At 40.9% G+C, this 19,316-nt stretch overlaps 1 protein-coding gene across 38 annotated transcripts in view; it reads right to left on the reverse strand.

Annotated features, from left to right (window-relative positions):
* CLASP1 (cytoplasmic linker associated protein 1) overlaps positions 1 to 19,316 on the reverse strand; it is a 246,530-nt gene that overhangs the window by 195,164 nt on the left and 32,050 nt on the right. The gene's annotated exons all lie outside the window — the stretch shown is intronic.

The following is a 19,316-nucleotide window of genomic DNA, read 5'->3' on the forward strand; positions in this document are numbered from 1 at the left end:
ATGGAAAACAGACAACAGAGGGATTGATGCCGGTACCTGACCAATCTCAGCATCACCAGAAGTGGGACAACCAGATAACATGACGCGGACAGATGAAAACACCAACACCTAAGAAGCATTAGTTACAAAAAGAAAATCTGAAGCTAATCAAGCAAGCCTCTAGACGCATCTACCAGCTTGCCAGACACAGAACATGCTAGATGATGACACCAAGCACAAAACACGCAATCAGTTAAATCCAGAATGAGGGAGAGTCTACAGGACAAATGATAGTTTCAACAAATAAATTATATGATAAAAAAGGCAGGTGGGGGAGAAACTTAATTTTAACAAAAATTTAAATGTGACATCAGTTGGATTCAGATTCAAATAATCAACTGTGAAAAGATATTTTTGAAACAACTGAGGATAACTGAACGTAGAGTAGTTATTAGATGATGTTAATTTTGGGTAATCATGTAGGGTGTGATGAAGTCCTTATTTATTTGAGATACAGATGAAATACTTACAGGTAAAATGATATGAAAAATGAAATATATCTTAAAATACTCCAGAGGAAAAACAGTGGAGGCAAGACAGAAGAAACAAGAAGGGTAAAAACGCTAATAATTATTGAAAGTGGATGATGGGCATGTGGGAATTGTTTTATTCTCTTTACTTGTGTGTATATTTGAAAAAAATCCATGACAAAGGTTGGAAAAAAGATACAACCGTTACGCATGGCTAATCATCACAATGCTATTCAGACACTGAAAATGTGCAAACAACCTAAAACTATCAGGAGGCAAATTAGGGAAATGATAACATACACAAAAAGGAGTATCATGAGGCCAAAGAAATGACCCTATTTTAGCAACAACAAAAAAAAATTCCACTAACTTTTTATATTGAGTAAGACAAAGCAACAAACAAACAATAGGCTGTAGAACAGCACATACAATGTAATTCTAATGTGATACATGCACAGGGGAGCGCCCAGAAGGATATTCACCGAGGTGTGGGCAACTGTGGGTAGTCACATATTAGGCAAGTTATTCTCAGTGATCTTTAGAAACTGCTTATAAAGGCATTCACTCATATAATTTTTCCTAGGGAGGACGTGATGAGTGTTTTATTTTTAGTTTCCCAAATTTAAAAAGGGGTTGAAAATATGATTCTTATGGTGATTAAGTGGCATAAAATATTGAAAGCAACTATCACAAGATCTGGCATATAACAAGACATTCAGAACATGTTAAAGCTCTTGTTTTTTTATTACATTTGAAAACCATAATAAAGCAATTACTTCTTTAATAAACAAAAAAAAAACTTTATTCTTGTGAATCCAAAACTCATGTGCTTCCTTCCCTTCTCTTCCTTCATTTAGTTATTCATTGACGTCTATTACGTTTCATTTTCAATTTTAAAACAGAATTCAGTCTGAATACATCCCCATGATGTTCCTTTTGAGACAGATCTTCTGAAAGTATGGTTTACGTGACGGATCATCAGATCACATGGATTTCTTTACTCTCGTGTCAAATGCCTGTGAAAATGCAGCGTTCTCCCAGGACTAAGCTTCTCTGTAATTAATTACTGACTGGTCTACAGGGTCCCTGAGACATGGGTGGGATACCTTCACATGGGGAATCTTCTTGCTCCTTTTTTAAAAATTGACACATCATTTGCATATTATAAAACTCATCCTTTTAAAATGTACGATCCAGTAATTTTCAGTATATGCACACAGCTGTACAGCCGTCACCATTACCTAATGGCAGAACACCTTCACCCCAAAAAGAACTGTTACCCATTAGTGGTCACTCCCCAGCCCCCCACCTCTGACAGTCACTAAGGCAATTATAACTGTTACTCAGGCTGCTTCGTACTGAAGGGGACAGGAGGATGCAGTACACTCCTCATGTCAAAAGACCTCCATTCTAAAGGTTTGAAATATATAATGAGCATGCTTCAAATCCACACGTACCATTATGCTTTGGTGAAGCTAGATAAGCATTTTCCTCTGGAATTAATCCCCTTTCTATGAAGCAGAAGTCAAACCAAACAGCCAGAGCTGGCTTACTCCAACAGCACTACTAACCAACTCTGAACCTTTCACTGTGGCATATTCACAATCTTCTACCTCAAAATTCTCATGCAAAAACAAAATCAAACTTAGCAATTACCACAAAGATAAAATAAATGTAGAAAATCGTACATTTAGTCATTAAGGTAAGCGAAATTCATACCAATATTTGCTCATTTCGCTGGCAAAACTTATCAAAACAGTTTAGGTATGTGTGAAGTGCTGTAACATTTCTACAGATTGTAAAAAATCACTTTGAGCAACTAGATGAAAATTTATGGGGGAAAAAGTGAGGCTGAAGCAGTTGAATATGCCTAGTGGATTCTTGATCCTAACTACAGTATTGCTTGGGTGTAACCCATATTTTAAATATGGAAGTTACTTTATTGTTACCACAATTCCAAGAGTAAAATTATAATTTCAGATATACAACTGTGCACCTAACTAAGGCATTGCTTTTTGCTACAAATCCAACTCCCCCCTTCATGTAGCAGACAATATAGGCAGTGTATCACCCCCATCACATCCTTACCCACATCTTCTCAGAAGCAGCTGTAGAAAATTTTTAAATTTCTGAAAAATAAAACATGGCCTTTTGGCTCTCTGAGTAGCACCACGGCAGTCGGCAAGAAGGGAGCCAAGAAGAAAGTGGTTGACACATTTTCTAAGAAAGAGTGGTACAACATGAAAGCACCAGCTATGTTCAACGTAAGAAATATTGGGAAAATACTAGTCACGAGAACTCAAGGAAGCAAACTTGCATCTGACGGTCCCCAGGGTCGTGTTTTTGAAGTGAACCTAGCTGATAGCAGAATGATGAAGCTACATTTAGAAAATTCAAGCTAATTACTGAGAATGTTCAGGGGAAAAACTGCCTAATTTCCACGGCATGGATCTTACCCGTGACAAAATGTGCTCCCTGGTCAAAAAATGGCCGATCACGACTGAAGCTCATGTTGATGTCAGGACTACCAGTGGTTATTTGCTTCGTCTATTCTGTGTTGGTTTTACCAAATAAACTCAGCAATCAGAGTTGGAAAACCTCTAATGCTCAGGATCATTAAGTCCGCCAAATCTGAAGAAGATGATGGAAATCATGACCCGAGAGGCGAAGACAAATGACCTGAAAGAAACACTCAGTAAACTGATTCCAGACAGCACTGGAAAAGATACAGACAAGGTTTGCCAATCTATCTCTCCACTCCGTGATGTCTTTGTTAGAAAAGTCAAAACGCTGAAGAAGCGCAAGTCTGAACAGGGAGAACTCACGGAGCTTCATGGTGAAGGTAGCAGTTCTGGAAAAGCTACTGGGGATGAGACAGGTGCTAAAGCTGAACAAGCTGATGCGTATGAGCCTCCGGTTCAAGAATCTGTTAAAAATTCAGACTTTTCATGGTGACAAATAAAACCTGTTCCTGATGTTTAAATAATAATAACAACAACAATAATTACATATATATGCATACTGTGGAAAATTTAGAAAATCAGGAACAAAGAAAGAAAACCTATCACCTATTATTTCATGATACAGATTAATACCATTATAACGTTTACGTATCTCTTCCCAGATCCTTTTTCTACACATTTATACACAGCGGAGATCTTGCTGTATATAAACTGCACCTGCTTTTTCATTCTACATTATTCCATTAGCATTTCCCCATGTCACTGAAAACTCTTTATAAACTATACTTGTTGCAGAATACACCATCTTCTGGATAAACGTATGGAAATACTTACATACATGTATCTTATACTCTCCTAATGCTGCACATTTGAGGTTTTCTGAATTTGAAAACCACTCTTTCTAATCTCAAAGGATTTTTGAATCATCCTGCACACATTTCTGTCATAATCCCGTATCAGATGCACAGAGGCCACATACTTTCACACTGATTCCAAAGGACTTGGTTATTTTCAAGCAACTGTGATGCACAGTCACTGCCAACAGCCACACTCCTGTCTGAGGAAAAATATCACCCTATCACTAAGATTTTGGAATGAACAAACAGGCCATCAATCCTTTAAACCACTTAGAAATGAAAGGCCCTGCTCCCACCCTAAACTTGCCATCTATTACCTCTAACACCAAGAATGTGAAGAGGGAAGCTTCATTTTGTTTGCCTGTGCATCACTTTGGCAAAGGCTATCTCATAGAGCTGACCTTGAATTTCTACCTTAGACTCTCTTTTCAGGCAGCATCTCACAAAGGTGACTTCAAAGCAAAGGATCCACTTCAGAAAAAAAGGCTGCTGTCGCTCCAGACAGTGGAGGCAGCCTAGTCTTCCAGGACAGCTGGACGGAATGTAAAGCAGAACCAAACACTTTTAGGACCCACTTTCAATTGCTTACCCAGCCAAATACGTACAAGCAGAAACTTCCAATCCTTTGTCTCAGTCCAAGAGCATATTACTTTTTTAATTAACATAAAACGAACTTGTCTGCCAAAAACTTACAGAGTCCAAATCAAACATTAAGACAAAACTAGAAAAAAAAGAACATAAATTTGCTCCTGGCATATCCTTCACTTTAAAAATAAGATGGCTTATTTACCTTATCTGCTGCTCCACTATTACTCAGCTACTGCCTTCTGATCTCAGGTACTAGTAAATAGTACCTAGAATCATTTCTCTCCCTCCCAAAAGTCCCTTGTTTTCTTAGTAAGAAATAAAGAAAGAAATGTTTTCTTCCTAAACTTGGTTCTAAGGTAATCGACACTGTTCTGGCTGTTAGAAGAGAAAATCGAGTTTTTCTTATGCACCTTAAACACAAAGCCATTTTCCAGTCCTGTGTCAAAAGACTGTTATTCTTCCAAGCATCCATTGAACTTCTTTTTCTTACTTTCATTGAAAATTTAAACTCACGACCCACTACCATTAGCCCAGTAAGAAATCTAAGATTTGCTTTATTTTTCTTACCATACTCCCTAAACAAGGCGATGACAAAGCAAAGCAAAGTTACACCTCTCAGCCTGACTGACTGTGGGGCTTCCATTCAAAGTCCAGTCAATGCTTTGTGCCCTAAAGGCTTATGACTTAACATTGAGGAGTCTCAGGACTACCTAACCTCTGGAAGGTGAGGTAAGATTTAAGAAGAAAGTATATAAAAACCTACTATTATTTCTGACACATAGCAGGAGATCAAATATCTGGTGACCATCTTGATGATGTTCAAACAATTCCTTTTCCACAATCGCCATCACCATTTATTCATTTTGGCAAAGTATACAAACACTTCTAATTCACTTTTGACTTTACGCAAGCAAAATCATCTTCCTCTTTCATACAATTCCCATCAGGCTACTGTCTTCCCACCTGGGTCCTTTCATTTCCTTGCGCATATGCACTCTCTTTTGTTCTTCACTATGATCAGTCTTATGCTCATTTGAGTGCAATCTCTTCCAGGACTGAAATCCTTTTGCGGTGTTCGTGGCTCACTTATGCAAACTGCATGCGTGCACGATGACTTGGAACTTCTCCCTCACTACAGCCTGGTTGAGAAACAACCCCTCAAAGCTTGGACACACTCTAACTTGTGGTTTTTGTTGGAGGGAGGAGGTTAAATGCCCCCAAGGAGTCTAATATGGCCCACGAGAGATGAGTGCTTATTTGTTTCTCAAATAGTTTAGAAAGAAAGAAAAGGTAGGGTAGGTACATACCCCACAATCCGTATTAGTACACATTTAACGCACTGAGAGACCCGGGTCGGTAACCTTTCACCTACCACCCTGTAAAGACGCGCAGCCAGCGCTCCCTCAAGTACAGTCTCCTGAATGAGGCTGCTCTGCAACCAGACTGCTTATTCCTCAGAGGCCTCTCTTTCTGCCACTGTTCTGGGACAATTTAAATCTATAAAAGGTGACCAAAGGCAGGCAGTGATAGTGCTGGACTGACCACAAAGAAATGAAGAAAGAATATCACACTGGATGCTATAAAATAATCATGAAGCTAACAAGTCTGCAGCATGAAGTACGTGTCAAGCATGTCAACGTATAAACTCTTTCACCCTACAACAACCCTATGAGATCGATATTGTCCCCATTTTACAGAAGAAAAACTGAGGCCTACAGAGGTTAAGTAACTTATCCAGCATCACAGCGAGTAAGGGAAGGAGCATGGATTTTTAACCCAAGCAGTCTGGCCCCAGATTCCAAGCTCTTGACTTTTCCATTATAAATTGTCTATGTTACAAAGCTGAAGCCACCTTTGAAGGAAAGAGAGAAAGAAGAGCGTCAGCTAGGAACTGATGAGCAGAAACCCCAACATCACAAAGGGCTTCCTAAACCTCTGCAGCCTGGGAGCATTTGCCAGCAAGTTATAAAAATACTACAGCTAGAACAGCCAGAAGCAGGCCACGATTTCAGAGGAGGCAAAAGCAAATGCCAAAGTAAGATTCTAGAACACGGCTCCACAGAGACCAAACCCTGTAGCTCTCCTTTGCCGCTGTTCCCATTTCTAGAAGTGCATCCCGGCCCTACACAGGGTGTACCTAGTTTGGGAGATGACAAAAGAAACAGATCAATTGTCCCTTAAGAAAGGGAACAAGATTTCAGCCTATAAAAATAAATCCTTCTACCAAGGCACTTGAGTTTTCTCTTCAGAGCATAGAAAAAAATGCTGAGTTCTAGACAGCGTCCTGTTCTGCCACCTTCAAGCCGATCCCAGCACTGGCTTCTTCATTTACGATAACAGCCCTGGGCAGAAAGAAAACACACACACCTAACACAAATAAAACTGACTTGTGTAGAGAATTAACACTCAAAAGCAGTCTTTAAAAGAAAGAAATTTTTTAAATGCCAGTTGTATTATTTAGAAAAATCCAACAATGAAACACTTAATGAAGTAGTAATTAAACATTACTCTATAATGCTTCCCTTCCCCTTAAAAATAGTCTATTATAAGTCTGGCACAGGCCATACCAGACTTTTTCCTTGGAATTCTAGTACCAAAGGCCAGTGTTTTTATGGGTATAATGCCATTCTTTTGTATTTTAAAAACGTGAAGTCTGAATCATTTATGGGTTGATGGGCATAGAGTTCAAGCATAAACGATAAAGCAGCAGATAACCCCCTGCATACACCAATCCATAAATGACGTATATACAGTTTTCTTGAACGAAACTATGCTTAATAAGCATTAACAAATAACAATAAAAGGTCCACCTCTGGCCAGCTGTCCTTGGTGTGTACGCACCTGACCACCGTGCACACATCTCATCCACCTGTAATCTAAATCCTCCTCATTCACCTTACAGGAAGATTTGCACAGGGTCCCAAACACTGTCCTCCAGGATGGCCCCTTGGGGCTGGGATGATGGCATGGAATTAACCCACAAGCAATACTTCTGTGAAAAGCACTGGCTTTCACCCACCTGCTCTGAACATACTTCTCCCAAAGTAGCCTGACTGAGCAGGAAGGCTGATTCTGGCTAAAATGTTATCGCTGTGGAGAAAGGTCCGGCCCTGAGAAAACAGATCTGGAAAAGAAGAGCAGGGACTGCAGCCCTGCTAACAGCAAGTGGCCCCGATGCAGGGAAGGGCTGGGCATGAGGCTCTCCGTTTCCTACGCCCCTACCACAGCCTCCTCCTAATTCTCTTGCCTCCTAATTTTAAAACTACTCCACTTGGGAGCGCTAAGAGAAGTAAAGGGCTCAATCCAGCTCTCGGAAAAATACAAGTGATGAATAAACGTAAGAGGCTCAACCTCACTAGTTTTAATTCCCACTTCCTCAGTTATAACAAGATACCCAGGAATGGTTTTAAACAGGACGGGCAAGTGGCAAGTGCACATCTAAAATGCTAAAGCAGCATGAACTCTGCGTACATCAGACATAAATGATTCGGATTTCAAATTACTAAAACACAAAGGATGGCATTATATCCATAAAAATACTGGCATTTTGGTACTAGGATTCCAAAAACTAGTATAATAATCACTAAAGCTAGATTCTTCATGTAAAGGGGTTGGGAAAAATAGAAAAGCTCACTTGAGGACGAGCTGCAAGTCCCAGTAATCTAGGATCACGAGAAGAGAAAAGAAGTGAGGTAAGGTACACACACAGAGACCACTCTATGCCCAGCGCTGTGGAACCCATGGCCGTCTCGGGTCGCTCAGTCCTCCCACAGGAGGCAGAGAGGGTCAGCGCGCACCTAAGTCCACACAGGTAGTAAGCAGAGGGCCTGTGACGTAAACCCGGGCCTCTGATCCAAACACCTGAGCCTCCCACTGCAGCCCCTCAAACTATCTCAAACATGTTCCACGACATTCCTAGTTCCCCCAGTGGTCACAGCGGGGCCACCTGCCCCCCAGCCATGCCTTCTTTTTTTTAGGGGAGGATCCCCCTACTCCATCGCTTGGCATGAGGTTTTCTGAGCGGAGGGACCACCGCTCTCTTGCACTGCAATACCTTCCTGGCCACAATGAACGCGTGAGCGGTTGGAGGATTTCTTTTGGAATTTGTGGTTGTCTTACTCGAAGCTGGGAAAAGAGATTCTTTCCTATGGTGGTGAGCCAGGGTCACAGAAGACAGGAGTGCGACACTGAAAAGCAGCCTGTGTCCAAGAGGGAGGCACCTGCCACACAGAAGTCCCCTGCCCCCGCCAGGCACCCCAGCACTGTCTGCACAGTAATCTCAACCACCACCCTGGCCAGTGATCACCCAGTAATGCCCATTTCAGCTTCAAGTGATTTGAACTGAGTTCCTGTTTAGCACAAAGCCCATCTGACTTGCTTACCACGATCAGGAAGGTTGTAAGTCATTTTTCTTCACAGAGCTTTTTTATTTTAAACATTCTGAGTTGGGCTAGAATCCTGTGAAGAACCAAATAATACCCCACACCCAACAAAGATCCCTCACTGCCCAAAAGAACCAAAATTACTATCTACTGAACATTATTCAGCATCTGCCATCTTAGGCCGATTAAGATAATCTGACATTTAGGTTAACAGCGGCTGCGAAAGCACTTGGAAAAAAGAAAGGAACATTCCAAAGGAATGGATTATGAAGGTTTTGTTCCTCACAGCTCTCTCAGGAGATAACTCGGTATTGTTCTCATTCTGTGTTAAAAAATAAATAAATAAAAATAAAGCTAATGGGATTAAATAACAACAGAGACCCAACTTCTTTAATCCATTTCAAAGTGGACTCTGTCAAGGTATCACGATTTTCCTCCTCCTGTTACTATTTCATTACAGCCCAGGCAAAACCTATTTTCAGCAATCATTTACGGGGGAGATGGGATTAACAAAGATAAAATTATTTACTTAATACCATCCTAAGGTTTGCTCTTATTTGAAAGGTTAAAAGCAGAAGAAGTACTCTTCAACACTGCTTCTAGCAAGAGAGACAACTTTTGCCCATGCAGAAGGAAACCTACAAAAGAAATGCTAACACACACGACCGACAGATGGGCAACCAGACCCACTCTGACCATCAATCAATTCAACCTTTCAGACTTTCAGCAGAGACACACAGAGGGCATAAACACGTGTGTTCTAGGATGGTCAGTGCAGTGGTGCTTACGACCAAAAATCTAGGAACTGCCTAGATGTTAGCAATGAGGTGTGGACAAAAAATAATGGCTAACTAGTCACAGAAGAAAATAATACATTAAAATTATATTAACTCATAAGTGACCTCATCTACTGGCTTGGAAAAATTATCACGACATACATTTAATGTAAAAAAAAAAAAAAAAGACAGCTAACACAATAGCATGTGTAGCATGAGTCTTACATATTCTCTCCATCTAAACAAAATACTTACCTCCTAGCAAAAAACCATGAGCAGTTTTCAATTTTTCATTATAACTGTGTTGTCAAAGGTTGTTTGTACAGCATATGCATATCACTTTTACTGTAATAAAAAAATTATTTTTCAAATCAGCATTTGCAAACATATTTCAAGTAGGCAGCCTCAAAAAATGTGTTTGAGAAAGGCTGTCCCCATGATATGTATATAAATCACAAAGCACGTAAGGCTTAGGACCCTCAGCCATGGTTAAGAAGTCAAAGACAAAAATTTCTCCACGGTTATTTTTCTAAATGTTCCTCAAAATTATTTGGCTTTTTTTTTTTTAATGCCTACTCCAAATCAAGCAAAACAACACCCAAATGGATCATGCAGGAAAAGATTCTGACACAGACACCTTTTTCACACAGCCACTCACAACAAATAAAATGTATGGTGAAGCCTGAAATCTTGAAGAAATCCACCCCAGTCCTTCATACATCCCAACATACTAAAAACACCCACCCGGCCCTCCTCCCTAATGTCATTACTCCAATTTGCTTCTCCCCCATTGCCCTTGGTCCTAGTCCACACGACCTTCATCTGACCCCTAACTCCTCAGGCAGTCTGTAGCACCCATGCTGTGCTTGCGCTCCCAGGGGCCCTTCAATGGCTGCCACTTCCCCCACATCAGTTCCTATTACCCACCAGCCCTCCAGGCTCCTCCACTGGCTCAGCCTCACTGGCGCGGGACTAGCCGCTTTTCTCAGAACACTACATCTACGAGTGAGGCCGGCAACGTGTTCCTGTGTGGAGCTTGCTAAGCCATCTCTTCCCTCATCCTGAACAGTCCTGAAGGCCATCTCTTCCACAGAGCCTTTAAGAATGATTAAACACACAATTCCTGCCAGTCATCAAACCTGGCACAAGGCACTTCCTCCCTATCTGTAAACCCATCTATCTGGTCCACAGTGGACACCCATCTTTGCTCTTACCCCAAATCCCATGTAAAAAGCTGCTGTAGCCAGAAAATTCCTCCAGGTTGACCTCCCATTCTGTATTTCAAGCCACTTTTTATCCAATTCTCTGGATTCTTTGCCATGCCCCTTGTCACAGATTCTTCCTCTACCTAACCTGTTAAAAAGATAACTCAGTGGGGTCCTGCCAGCTCTTGGTTTTCTTTTTATCCGGGATGCCGTCTTACAATTTCCCCCTTAGTCCAAAGCTCAAGCTAGTGACTTGTCTACAGGAATAGAGCAGCTGAGTAACCTGAGTTTCACTCAGTACTGTCTTCTGTTTCATCCATTTACCATGCTCTGCATTTTTCCCTTCCTGCAAAGTATCTAATATCCTGCTAAATCCAGGAAGACATTTTGCTATTATTTGCCTTTCACAATTGTTATAAAAACTTATAGCTGACCATTTCTCCATTCTACTTTGGCTGCTAGGAAGCCCAGAATCCAAACCAAACTTCATCATGTTATTTTATGTTCACAAATTATCAGATTGCCTTAAATTCCTTACAAATATAAATGTACTTAAATAAGACTATTTTAAAACATTTCTTTTTCTTTCTTCACAGTTCTTTTTTGGGATAACCATCAAAATATATACTTAACTCCTGCTACACAAATAGACACAGGATATACTTCAAATATATGGAGTCAACTAATAAAAGAAGAAGAAATAATGGAAAAATTAAGTCACCCTTTGGCAGCCAACATATTAATAGTTATTTTAGGCAAGAATCATCAATAGATGCTAAAACTAGTAGGTGTCAAAGTATCTCCCCACAGATACCTATTAATTATAAAAGGACAAAAATAGCAACTTTTTGAAGCAACCTGGCAAACACCTCTTTCACCAGGTAAGACAAGGAGACACCATGTGCCTCCTGATATGATGCACTGAGGACATATCACCTCTGAAGTATTCTCGCCAAAATGCACAACCTTCATCCAATCATGAGAAACATCAAACAAGTTCAAATTAAGGGCGATCCAAAATAAATGGCCTGTACTCTTCAAAAGTATTAAATCAAAAAAGACAAGTTAAGGCTGACGAACTACTCTGGGTTAAAGACTATACAAATGAAAACTAAATGCAACCTGTGATTGGATTGGATGGAGGACCAGAAACTTTGTTTTTCCTTTTGCTATAAAGAACATTAGGTGAAAAGTGAGTAAGGTTCATAGATTAGCTATTAGTACTCTATCAATCCTAACACTGATTCGGACAGCTGTACTAGGATTACATAAGGAATGTCCCTGTTTTCAGGAAACACACAAATATTTGGGAGCAACGGAGCACTGTGTCTATTAGGGTGGTGCAAAAGAAATTGCGGTTTTTGCAATTATTTTTAACCTTTTACACTGCAATTACTTTTGCACCAACCTAATATAATTTACTCTCAAACAGTTCACAAATTATAATAACATGCATATAAAGAGAATGATAAAACAAAGAAGTAGTAAAGTATTAGTTTCTGGGTGACACATGAAAATTCTTTGCACTTTTTTTGAAGTATAATTGACACACGACATTATATTAGTTTCAGGTGTACGATGTAATGATTCAATATTTGTATATATTGCAAAATGATCACCATAGTAAGTCTAGTTCATATCCATCACCATACAAAGCTACAGAAGTTTTTTTTTTGTAATGGGAACTTTCAAATATGCAATACAGTCGTACTATTGTCTCCATGCTGTACATCACATCTTCATAACTTATAATAACTGCAAGTCTGCACCCTTTGACCATCTTCATCCATGTCTGTCACCCCTGGCAACCACCGATCTGTCCTCTGTATCTATGGTTTATGGGGAGTTAGGGTTTGTTTTTTGTTTGCGTCTTTGTTTTTGGATTCCACATACATGTGAGATCATACAGTATTTGCATTTCTGTGTCTTATTTCACTTAGCACAATGCTCTCAAGGTTCATCCATGTTCTCACATATGGCAAGATTTCCTTCTTTTCTATGGCCGAATATTTCATTGTATATATTCATATATTTTCTTATCCATTCATCCATTCATGGACACTTAGGTTGTTTCCATATCTTGGCTACTGGAAATAGTACTTTTTTGTACTGCGTTTTGAAACTTTCCTGTAGGTCAAATATTTTCCAAAGTGAAAAATTTAAAAAGTATATATGGGCATGATTCTACAAGGACCAGTCAAATAACTTTTTACATACATCGATCGTACAAATTTTTGGTTTTTTTATTAAAGTACAAAATTAGTTGCTTATTTCTCACTCAAGATCTAGTCTCCTAAAGCACTCACTGTTAACTGGGAGGTATCGTTACACTCTTCAAGACGCACCGACAAGGAACTTATTCACAGTGCTGTAACATTACGAAGAAAGTAGTATAGCGTATTGATTCCGATGTGTGCTGTAAAGTCAGACTACCCCGATTAGCATCCTGCCTCTCACCCTTCCCGGTTAGAAAACCTTGGCAGTTTCTTCACTTCTCTTAGGCAGTTTCCCCGGCTGCAGAATGGGAATAACCACAGGACCTACATCATGATTAAATGGGGCAGTGAATGGGAGATGCTCCATGGTTTCAGGCACACAGCAAGCACTTAATAAATATCAGCTGTTAGTAAACACCAGCTATCACGTACGCATCAGCCCCTCTGTGGGCTCCATGTTTTCACCCCTGCTGTTTTTCTTTTTTGCTTTGATATTCCATTTATCATTTCTTCTACGCGTATTATATGTATCCTTATTTAAATTTTAGTTTTCTGAAACAAGGCAAAGTATAAGTGTTAAAAATAAAAAGAACAAGTGAAACCCTCCTAAAACAGGGGTCCTCAATCAAAGGATGGGCTTTTACCTGAGGTTTAACGTCACCCTTAGAATTCTCAGCCAGCTGCGGCTCGGCTCAGGGACTTTATCAACGGTGCACCGCTCAAGGATTCACATCTTGTTCCAAAGGATCGGCAGCCCCTGTTCCCAGGCGCATGCAGCCTCAGTCCCAAGGAAAGTTAACCTGCCACAGATTTTGTATCATCCGGCCCAGTAGCTACATAGCAGCTTCACCATCTTCCTTTCACCGACCACAGGCTACATACTAAGCAGTGCCTGCACAGCTCAGCGACAACTCGTAGAAACCCGACGTAATGACCACCAGACCCAGTTTCCAGATGAGGAACGTTACCTGCTCAAAAGTCTAAGTGGCAGAGCCAGGAGAGGAATCCAGACTGTTCCTACTCAAATCTGAATTATTTCCAATCTACTCTGCTGCACCTATATATGAGTAACCAACCACATATGTAGAAAGAAATGCCATTGATTACATACATCAACGACACCGTTTTTATTTGACCATCCACATAAATTTTCTTGAAATAACTTTTCCTGAAGTTTTGCTTTTGCTTAGTACTGCTCACAGTGGTTTTTCCACTTACAAGACAGGCACCTGCCTTTTAAAATCATACCCAGAAAATTTCACCCTTTGCAACCAACAGGACAACCCTGCAGGGAAAATTTGGGAAGCATGAACTCATCATTTGATGGCAGTACCAAGCCCACTGCCAGAAAAGGAAACAGAAGTCACTTAATCTGAATCCAATCATCTATTCCGTCCCTCCTCTCAAGGACACGGGAAAATAAAAACCCCAGTGAAAGCCCCGGATGTGGAGACAGGTCAGGGACCGCGAGGACCCTCCCACCTGTCGGCACCTGCCCCCCCTGCCCACTCATCCAGGGCAGGGCTAACCCCGTGCTCCGCACAGAAGCTTAAGGAGAGACTAAATCTTCACAGACACTGGTGCCCACAAAGGAAGAACTAAGAAAGGAAGAGAGGCTTCTCGGAACCCTTTGCGACTCATTCCTTTGGATTCTGAGTGGCCCTGTATTTAATTCCACCTCCCTCAAGCCTGCTCCAAACTAAGCACACCCTAACGTGTTGTTCTCCACACCACACCATTTATCGTCACTCCTGTGATGCACTTTAATAGTTATTATTTCCTATCCTACACTGTGCATTGTCCTCTCTTCTGTTTACCTGTCACCCCAATTAGACGATCAAGACCACGAGGGCAGAGACAAAGGAAGCCCTAGGCGAATAGGGAACCTACAAATTTCAAATACAAGGCAGCATGGCACGGGCCTTGAGACAACAGTGCACAGGGATACAGTCCACACATACTAGATTCAGACAGAGCCACGCTGCCCAGGCAGTGACCGTACACTGTGGTGACCAGGACCTGGCTTAGCTTTCCCCACTGGAATCCTAGCCCCCAGTATAGCTGGCCACGTCACAGGTGTTTAATTAACTTTGGTTGCATAAAAACACCTGGGTTCAAGTACCAATAACCTTTACTACCTCTGTTACCTTGAACAAATCACTAGATTTATTTGAGCATCAGTCTCATTTGTAAAAATGAGGATTACAATATCTACCTCATATGGTAATTACAAGTTAAAAATGAACACATATTTAGCACATTTTCTGCTAGTACACAGTAAATGTCCCATAACCATCTGGGCTATTGCTATTATCCTACAACATTAAATAGAGGTCCATAATTACTTGTCCAAAACACTGAAGGCCAGATGTACTTTGGAATACATAATTTTGCAGGTTTTATAAAGGTAAAAGAGTGCACACAGTTATAGAAATAGAAATGTATAGCTCCTTGAATAGAATCTGGGACAGCAACCCACAATCAAACATACTAATATTTTTGCAGTGAAACATGCCGTAAGCAAGTAAATAAAGACTGTAAGTAGTTCCATGTGAGTTCACTGCAGGCCAAATGACAAGTGAAAATGCCTAGGTTTTCAGAGCTTTGGGGATTTGGGAACTGCAAAGACTGTGGAACTATATTCACAAAAAGTACCTGGTCCCCAGTAGGTGCTTTGTTCCCCTGAGCCCACTACATGTGTGTGTTTGCACTGCGCGCATCCGAGAGACTGCATGGAAGTGCACCGGTTGCCGAATAAAAATTGTGAAGATTCACTGGGAAAGCATAAGTCTCCCCTGGACTCCCCGCAGCTGCTCCGGCTCAGGCAGCCGTACCTTTCATCCCTTCTCGCCTAAAGATGAGGGTGGAGGGGAAAAAAACAAACCGCCTGAAAGTATATGCAGGAATCTACTCCCCTTTCTTCACATTTTAATCAAGAAAAACAAGACGGGGAGAGCAGATCAATGAGGGCAGCCATAGTCAATTGTTTGGGTTGTTGTTTCTTTATTTTTAATGTCTGAGTAATCTAGAAAAGAAGGCTCCCGTGGTCACTCTGACAATGCAGAAAACTTATTAAATCCTTCCAGCACCAGCTGGGGGGTACAAAGCACCCTCACAGAGCAGCCCTGTGGTATTCTGGATGTGTGAGGGCATTATTTCAATAACCAATTCCTCAGTCCCCGAGACGACTTCTATTACCCAAGCAAGCCCAAAGCCAGCTCACAGGAGATGGTCATGGTAGATAACAGAATGCATACTGTGGGCCTGCGTGAGACCTAAAACAGGCAGGTTTTCCGGAAATATCATACAAGATGCTCCAAAAACAAACTGCGTTCCATTTAACCTAAATTACATGCAAATTATAAGGCCTACTCTCTTCCCGTAAGAATCACGAATGCTTCCCACCACTGAAAAAAAAGTACTTACATATAGTAGGTTCTCAGTGTTTTGTTCAGGAGCTAGCAAATTACGGTCCGTGGGCCAAAATGGCCCCACCTGTTTGTGTAAATTAAATCTTATTGGAACACAGCCATACCCATTCATTTATGTGTTATCTGTGGGCGCTTTTGCACTATAATAGTCCAAACTAGTTGAATATTTGCAAGTCCATATGGCCCACCAAGCTTAATATATTTGCTATATGGCCTTTAAGAAAGTTTGCTAACCCCCATTCTTATAAAGGAGCATGGGCTTGGAAATTAGAGAGACCTATATTTAAACCCCAGTTCCATAATCACTAGTAGAAATTATCTCATAACTCTGGATAACTGCAGTTTCCTCATGTATAAAATTAGGTACCACCATCTACCTGGCAGGGGTGTTACAAACATTAAACGTGATGAAACAAAATCCCTAAAATATAGTAAGTAAGCAAGAAATGGTAGCTACTAAACTGCAATCAGTACCAAATACCAAATTTGTTTACCATGTTAAGAAATACTCAAATGTAAAAGGATTCAAGCCCCAGCAAACACTTTTTTAAATAAGACATTATGTGGGCATTCATCTACATTCCCTGTGAAGAAAAGGAATAACAACACCCAAGTACTATTGCTTTAGAAGTCCAAAATTACTTCCCCTTTTTCCTCATCGGTTTCGCCCGTAGCGCTGTGTGAGATGAGACCCACAAAACATGGCCCTGCCAGCACAGCCATCTGTAGGAAGTCATGTAAGATATTAGAGCTTCAGGCCTCCCCAGAGGTTATCTGGTCAATCACCTGCACTGCACAGACAGGTAAAGTGCCTCGTCCATGATTACATGAGAGTGAGGAGCAAACTCCATGTTCCTGACTTTCCTACCAAGCTGTCTTTCTTAGAAATTACTTCACAAAGGTCAGTCTTAATCTTTCACTCCTTTGTGACTCCACAAATGCTATTCAGAAAAAACTATGCAATCTTCAAAAGCTTGGATTCCTCTAGCAGTGTTATTACTTTCTTCTTGTCTTCCCATTGAATTCTATGTGTGTCTATTATTTCACATACTATGACCACTGGCTTATTTATCAATGCTGGACCCCCAACCAAACTACGGGCCCCTTGAAGACAAGAACCAAGTCTTGGTAACAGCTGCTGACGTCTGAGCGTTTACTATGTGGCAGGCATATGATAACTTTATTTTCACTCTCATTTGGTGCTTACAGTAACTCGACTATCCCAACATTACAGATGAGGCAATAAGCTTGGAGAGGTTAAGAAAGCTCACTCAGTGTAGTGGACTCTGTCGGTTACTTATTTAAGATCCATGTTACCTAGATCCCTGCCCTAACCTCCTCCTTCCTAATAGGAATCTGACATTGTTCCAGTATTTTCCCCTCCTTCACATGGCCACATGCTTCATTCAAAAGATGCTGGACCCCTTCTTAAAACAGGAGGTTGACAGTCGAAAATGGACACCTGTCCATTTTCTAGTGATGCTAGGCTAAGGTAGATACGCAGCCATTGTGATGTAAAAATGTCTCTTGAGAGGAAAGGTTTACTCTCAAGTAAAGACACAATCAGACGTTCTTCTTCCCTGGGCATTGCCTTAACTACTGCGCACTCCTCGAATTCTTAAAGGAAATGATGCAATCTCCTCACAGAAACTTTAAGTCAACTGTCAGTTTTCAGTTAGTCTCAGCCAGATGCTTCCTAACGCGCACACAGAAAGGATGGTGGAGCCGTGATTCAAACACAGACAAGGTGACCTAGCCCTCAAAAATGTAACGACTACTCTATCACTCCTGTCATCCAGCACTAATGCCAGGCGCGTAAGAAGCACTTGTTAACTGCAGCCAAATGAATAAATAGACTAATGAAATGGAATTTAAGCCCAGCTTCTAATGACAGGATAAATTTTATAAGCAGTTGTAAGTGAAATATTAGGATCCCAGGTAATACCCATAATAAATCTAAAGCCTACTGACTCTTAGACAAGACCAAGGTCTCATGTATTTGGAAAATAGAGTCTATACTAGACTCTATACTAGAGCAAACAAAGGAATCCTGTAAGCACCAGTTTCCAAGTCCAAATCAATCTCAGAAGACTGTGTCAATGAAAAAAACATAGAAGATTCTGTTTCTGTCAGCCCCTTTCACAATGTCTATAGCACCTATTGGCACCTCAATTCATCCAAAGGCGCCACCATCTTGGCAAACTAAAAAAGTGTGTGTGCAAAAAGATAGAGAATGACAATTCTGTACTTCAAGCCCAGTTTAGGTTTTATTCATGAAAACTCGGTCCTTGAATGGTGTGTGATCAACCTTTACAGCTCATTTGGGTCATGCGTCCCCGCCTGCATCCGGCCACGGCCTTGCTCTTTAGAGCCTGAGTACATCCTCCAGGCCGTCACACACAGGTCACAGCAGAGTCCTCGGAAACCCCTACTATTTCTGGCCAGGTATCTGGGCCAACTTGAAAACAGTGACCTGACGGTAAAATGCTTCACATCCTATTGCCAATTTCACCCCCCAGAGAAAACCAGTGAGGACTTTTCTTATTCTTGAAGGGCCACTCACCAAGGTCTTATGACCCATTCGCTGTAAGACACAATATTCACTTTTAACTTTAAGGCTGTAAATGCCTGTAAACTTTTCCAACACAAAAGCTTCTCTTTATCTGTTCACTTGGCCTTCGCTCAAAGTGCTCACGGTAAGGACTTTTTTATCTCCAACAAAAATCTACTCGCTGTATAATGAAATGTCCAAAAGCCACAACCTGACTGAGTGTCTTATAGGAAACCAAGGAATCAAGTGGATTGCTCACAAAGGATTTTCTTTCTAAGGACCAATTCTGATCCAACTAAGCAACCCAGCCACCTATCAGAGTGCATTCTGAAGCACAGC

Source organism: Rhinolophus ferrumequinum, chromosome 8 (genome assembly GCF_004115265.2).
Source record: "Rhinolophus ferrumequinum isolate MPI-CBG mRhiFer1 chromosome 8, mRhiFer1_v1.p, whole genome shotgun sequence".
NCBI lineage: Eukaryota > Metazoa > Chordata > Mammalia > Chiroptera > Rhinolophidae > Rhinolophus > Rhinolophus ferrumequinum.